Source organism: Canis lupus, chromosome 35 (assembly GCF_003254725.2).
Source record: "Canis lupus dingo isolate Sandy chromosome 35, ASM325472v2, whole genome shotgun sequence".
NCBI lineage: Eukaryota > Metazoa > Chordata > Mammalia > Carnivora > Canidae > Canis > Canis lupus.
Genome location: NC_064277.1, coordinates 10,237,204 through 10,243,918, shown reverse-complemented (window position 1 = coordinate 10,243,918; position 6,715 = coordinate 10,237,204). Strand labels below are relative to the sequence as shown.

At 45.4% G+C, this 6,715-nt stretch overlaps 1 long non-coding RNA gene across 1 annotated transcript; it reads left to right on the top strand.

The window, feature by feature from the left end:
• The first annotated feature begins 189 nt into the window (after nucleotides 1–189).
• LOC112659863 (uncharacterized) lies at nucleotides 190–5,411 on the top strand. Its single transcript, XR_003136552.3, has 4 exons — nucleotides 190–500; nucleotides 3,230–3,481; nucleotides 4,251–4,358; nucleotides 4,680–5,411. It is a non-coding gene; the product is annotated as an uncharacterized LOC112659863 (long non-coding RNA).
• The last annotated feature ends 1,304 nt before the right edge of the window (nucleotides 5,412–6,715 follow it).

Below are 6,715 nucleotides of genomic sequence, written 5' to 3'. Positions count from 1 at the left end.
AAGGAATGACATACTATCTTTTCCTTACTAGAAACATTAATTTTATTATTAAAAATAAAGTTTTATTTTATTTATGTTGATCCTTTAGGTTTTCGTTTGTGTTTTGGAAACCACAGTATAAAACCTTCAGAACCAAACGTTAAGGATGACAAGGAAGATGGAGAACAGAACAGAAGACACGTCCCCCACCCCCACCCCTGCCCCCCATAACTACTTTGGAACCTGTCTCAGAGGATAACTGAAATTTGAATTGTTAGTTCATTAGCACAAAGGAAATACCCACTTAAACCTTCACTTGCTAGCTCAGGCTTCTCAGTGGCCAAGACCTGTAAATGAGCAAAATCTAGCACTGGTTTTCTGGGAGGAGAAAGGGAATGGTGGCAGAAATGCACGGGGAGCAGAGAAAGAGAGGGCACACTGTCTCCCACTTATTTTTAGTATTTTATTTAGGGATGGGTTCACTACAGGTGCTGTTCTTAGGCTCTCCTGAGGTAGCAGAGGTGAGTGGGAAATTCTGTTGATTCCCAGAATCTTTTCTGCCTACCCCCCTAACTGCCGACCCACCCTTTCCCATCACCACAGGGCTCCTCCTAGGACCTTTCAGAAATATAAAGTGTCCTCTGAGGTGGGGTGGAGATGATGGGGGAGGGCTGTGAAGCCTGCCTCCTCAGACCTTTCCTCTATGTCTTCTGCAGTATCAGGGCCGTATGCTTAGCTCTTACAGCAGAGAGGACTTCCTGTACATAAAAATGGCGAATTCAGAGCTTTTGTAAAGTCTGATTTGGAAAGACTTTGCTTTGGAAGTGAAGGGGCTTCCTAATGGTTTTTTCAGAAGAGAATGGAGGTAGTTAACTGGAAGGTTTATAGGGAAGGTCATAGAAAAAGTGTCTAGGTGTACATACTGGAGGAGATTTAACATTTGTTCATCCGGTTTGACATTCCGAAGGACTAAGGAAGCAAAGCATTAGACAGTGTCCATTTTGCAGCCTCTTGCTTTCTAATCTCCTTCTGGAAGGCTGTGTAAAATCAATCTCGACAGACGAACGAGAGTTGGTGGAGTCTAAATTCTATTTTCCAAAGCCAGAGAATTCATAACAATGGTGGGTTTTTGAAAAAAAAAAAAAAATTTCAAATGGAAAGTGTATCCTCAGAAAGCCACGCGGCAATTGTTTTTTAAAGCGGTTATTTATTATTTCCTAGAGAGACTGGTTAACTGTAACGTAGATGTAACAAAATAATGAGGCGAATGAACCCTAACTGTACATACTCTTGACAGAAATGAAATGCACACAGCATCGTAGCAGGTGAAGTGAAGCATTGTCTATCAGGGCTGTTTTTCTTGGCTGCATCTCAGATTGTGTGGGGGATCCTAACCTCAGGCACAATAGCATTCATAAACAGCCATACATTGCTGCTCTTTCTCCAACGACACATAAATACTCATTTTAAAACGAAAACAATCTTATTAAATACCATTCATTCATATCTGGATTTACAGATGCTTGTTATGTTGGAAAACCTGAACCCAATATAATCCTTGCATCCTGAGAAAGATAGAAAGGAAATAGTGGGTTAGAACATTACAAGGTCATAATAAACAATGGTTTCCAAATGCACAGAATTACTTATTTTTATGCCGGAGTAGTTGGACGTTTTGAGAATCAGGATATTGGGACTTTCTTTTTCTCTCTTTCTTTTTTACAAAAATGTAAAAGAAGCTATATATATCTTTAAGGGGTGAGAAGAGTAGAGGGGTTTTTATTAAAAAATAATGTTTATGGGACTAGTTGGAGACTTATGTAGATTTTGACTTGATCTGTTGGGAGCCATGGGTATTTTTAAAAGCACATGGTGGTTACTTGACAGGTCACATGTTTATATACTAACAACCTCGATTCTCTTTGGATTAACTCAAATTAGGATACATACTTGAATTATAAGGATGCTTGCTAGGCTATGCTAATTACCACACCCAATTTTTATAAAAACACAATGCCCCTTTATTACCGCTTCTATTCTCTAACACCCTTTAAAAATCACAATCCAATCCATTCCTCCCCAAAATCGAATATTAATATAATTTGAGTTCTTGATGGAACTACCATCAGGACTGCAATGCCCCGCAGCTGAAATAATATTTAAAATAGAAGGGATTTGACATTTGAGAAGTCAGTGGCTTGAAATACCCAGTTGTACTTAGCTAATTCAGTCCTTAACCTCTGGTTTCAAATAAATCAATTACAGTCGATTCCACTTCAGTTCAGAAGTGCACAGGGTTTTAGTTAATTGAATACATTTTATTCACTTGCTAGGAATATTCATTTATCAAAATTCCAAATTTAATGTACATTTCTTTACCACTCAGGTTATGTTAGACTGCACAATCAGATCAAATTTGCCCTGGTTTCCCCAAATCCTGCAAAAAAAAAGAAAAAATCTGAATTTCACCAGGCTTTATGAAACAGGGTCTCCCCATTTCTTTCTCAATCAAAAGTAAATTCGTAATAATTCCACGTCAGGTAGGAGGGCTGCCTTCCCCCACAAAGAAAAAATCATATGTGGTCATCAGCCCTGTGTTAAGTTTAAATAGGTTAAGAACAGAGCTGGATTAATTAAGTTTTAAAAAAGTATTGACCTGAAATTTAAAAAAAAAAATTACGCATGGTTTTCATTAGAGCTTAACTTTGTTGCAGCTGACAGGTATGACAGCATTTTGTGGTCTTAAAGCCGCAGGCTCCTTTCCTTAACCCTCTCTCCTGCCTCCTCCCTCCGGCTTTTGGAGAAGTGCTTGAATAAATAGCGAAATTGTTAACTGAAAACAGTATGGTTAAATGTGCCCAAATGAAGTTGTGCTTTAAACAGATATTGATGTATGCAGTGTTTTATATTTATTGTTTGTAGCATCCTGCTGGCAGCAGTTTACTGTTTGGAAAGGAAAGGGGTTAATTAGCGTCATTATCAATCACTAATGCTTGCCTAACGTGTCCAAAGAATAATCAAGTTAGAGGACGGCATGAAGCCAACAGCTGCCTCATCCCAGTTACAGATCTCCTCCTAAGCCACTCAGTTATAGGGTTGGGGTGGGGGGGAGGGATGGAGGAGGTGAAGTGAGGGGAAGAATCCTCATTGCTTGGGTAAAAGGGCTATAAAAACCAGGTCAACTCGCTAGAGATCCAAGAGGCAGAAAGTACAACATAAATAACCAGCATTTTCCTTCTTTGAGTTACAGGTGCAGAGATGGCAGCGATCCTGAGGCAAGAGTACTGAAATTTGTTCTTTAATTTACTTGATTATCCAAGTTGGGCATTTGAAGAAACACATCCATGTTTCCCCATCGCTTAGTGCCATGGGGTAAAAAGAAATCTAAAATGCAAGGAGGGGAGAAGAAGAAAATGCCCCACATACCTCAGACAAATCCAAGTCAACTCCTCACACCACCCAACCACCCATCCCAGAAGAATGAAACCACACAACACACCAGGTAATAGCAGTTCTCACACCTCTGCGTCACCTCTTAGGGTGCTCAGGGATATTTTTCCTTGTGGATGTCAATGAACAATTCTTTTTCTTTTTTTAATATAACCTTGATTGCTGCACGGGCATTCCATCTCAGTTTCCAATTGTTACTACTACCCTTCACGCTACTGTCCTCCTTGTGATATATTGTGGGAGAGAAACTGAAAAAGTTTGACTCTATTATGGGTTCCTCTTAGAAGCCTGTCTTTAGAAACCTTATTTGCCAAGTTAACCCTGAGTTAGGATGGAAAACCCCATTAGTGATCAGTTTACTCAACTGTGTTTCTGAAGGCAGGGATGAATTAGTTCGAGGTGGAGTATTTATAAACAGAGAGTGGTTGTATGATTGAACGTAACATTGATTTCTTTCTACAAAAGTGGTAGCCCAAACTCCTCTTTGCCCACGTGGACATAGATGAGAAAAACTCTCAATCAAATCACCAACACAAGTGAAGGCTCCCTCCAAAGAAGTAACTGGTGTTCCCCATTGAGGTAGCAGGACGGCCACCGAGACTGGGAAGAGAGAAGGATATTGGGATGGGAAACTATGTAAGTCACATACATGAGAGGCTCCTGTGTTTGAAAAAAAAAAAATTCTGCCCTTTAGGATCATGATTGCAAAAGGAAAAGGAAGAATGAAGGGGACTGTAGGCTGAAGCTAGGGGCCCTACAACTAACTTTAAAAGTGATTCATGTGTAAAACTGTTTCTTTTTCATCCTTGATGCCTGAAAAGGACAGCACAGAGCCAACTTTGCTTTCACAGAGAGATGTTTTCTCAACCAAACAAGCAACCCTTAGAATATTGCTGGAAAAATCTATGTTAGAGGAGAAGCAAGTGCAGGTGAGATGAACTTTCCATAGAGGATATACTTGAGCATATTTGTAACATGGATTTCCTTCCTTCCTTTCCTTCCTTCCTTCCCTCCATCCTTCCTTCCTTCCTTCCTTCCTTCCTTCCTTCCTTCCTTCCTTCCATCTTTCTTACTCCCTCTTCCTTCCTTTTCTCTCTGCCTTTGATGTGAAAACAAGTATGACCATCTTTGGGGAAACTTCGCAGAATTAGTTTGACTTCCCATACTAACTTCCATTTAGAGGTGGGAATATTTTCAACAGCAGGACGGGGCTTTTTTTTTTATTTTTTATTTTTATTTTTTTTCCTTAGTGGCCCAATTCCAGGCTGTGCTTTCTCTGCTGATGATTTTTCTATGGAAATTAAGATGATATCTGCTAAATTCCAACAACAATCCTAAACCCAAGCCCTCAAACTGAAGTGGAGTCCCGTGGTCCAGCCTCTCTGTACCACCATGCCCCACCCGGTAGCCCACCCCAAATCTCAACTTTTTCAAGTCAAGAAGCCTGGGCCCCCGTTTCTGCTCCTGAGCTCTCTCTTGAATTGTTCTCGCTCATCACCCTTTCAGAATCCAGCCTGTTCTGGGGAAATATACACAACGAGGTATACAGATTTATTTATATTTTTATTTGTACTGTTTGGCCAAACTAAATTTACCTAATATAGCTTAAGAGGTTTTTTTTTCTTTTCTCTTCCAACCCCCTAAGGCGCTGAGTTAATGCTAGGATCAAATTTCCGTCTGCTTTGTCAGCTACCGAATCCTATTTCAGGATCCCCCCCTGTCTTTTTCGGAGCCCCCAAGTCTGGGCTGCGCCTTTGTCCACAGCATGGAGTCGGTCCCCAGCGCCAGATCTCAGCTCCGGGCGCCAGGACCCCCGCCCAGGAGGAGGCGGCACGGTCCGCACCCCCTCGGTGCGCCCCGCCGGGTCCACCTCGGACCCCGCCCGCCGACCCCGGCGCCTCCTACCTAAATTCGCCCCCAAATGCCTTGGTGCGCCTCTTGGGATCAGAAGCAATGGGCAACATGATTTTGAAGGTCTGGCGTTGGAGGTGGGAGGTGGGACGCGGGGGCGGTGACGGTGGAACCGGGGACTGGAGGTTCGAGCCCAGCCGGGGGTTGGATGCAGGCGGGGGTGGGGACCCGAGGGGGCGGGGAGGGCAGCCCCGGAATGGGCTGTGGGCGGCCTGGGCGGCGGCCACCCGCGTTCGCGATCGGGTTAGACCCAATTAAGCTGCAGTAAAACCCTGAGAAAGAGGGTTGGGACTTGCCTGCGCCTCCCGCCTCCCTGCGCGCGCTCGTCGGTGCAGCGAGCGGGAGCCGGGAGGCTCCGGGTCAGAGTTTTAAGGGCCTTTTTCACGGGAGCGGTGCTTTAATTAATGATTGGAGGCAGGATCTGGGAAACTTTCTCTCGGTCTCCACGACTCCCAAGGCAGCGCGCAGCGTTAGCATCCTTGGCCTGGGTCTCTAAGCTGCTAGAGCTGCGTGGGACTCCGACCCCGGCACCCGCCCCCTTTCTCTCGGACCAGGCCTCCCCAGCTTTTCTCACTCTCAACCCATTTCACCCAATACCTCAGTGTCGGACGCCTCTCCCGAGGGCCTTCCCTTCACCTAGACCCACCCAGACGCGGAGAACCCACGTCGCCCGCCCAGCGCCTCCCGCCCGCCTGCGACATTGACCATTAGCCACTCGCATCTTTAAGGAGTCATTAGGACCTTGTTCTATTGCAACAATTTGGTTGACCTTCCAAGACCCGTTGGAGCGAACATCCCGGACCGAACTACTTAGCGGGGGAAATTCCGTGGGGGAGCACTCTGAGTGACCTCCTCTGGGTCCCAGCACCCAAGCCTGGAAGTCCCATTAGGATGACCCTAGATAAAAGCCTTGGGTGGCGCCTCTCGCCAATCCCAGGCCCATTTGCACTTCTCAGCTCCCCTGCCCCCCTCCTCCCTCCTCCCTCCTCCCATCCCTCTCCTCCTCCTCCTCCTCCTCCTCCTCCTTTGTAAAAACGCGCTCCGACTTTTCGGGGCGGGGGCGGGGAGACTGGCTGGGCCGGGCTGGGGAGGGGGGCTTCGCAGATAGTTGATATTCCGGGTCCAGCCGCTCTCCGCGCTCTCATTCTCTAAGCTCAGCCGGGGGGAAGTGTCGCCCCGGGCCAAACATATGCTTCTTTCCAGCGCGCTAATCCACCTTCAGCGTGGAGGCATAATTGCTCGAGTGTCCATGGATTCGCGGCGCTTTGTCCCTCGCTGGCTCCCATCAGCCCTGGCACACGCCATTTCAATCAAATCTTTTCAGAAAACTGTCTCCTTTTATCAAGTCCCAGCCCCTGCGAACGACGCGAGCATT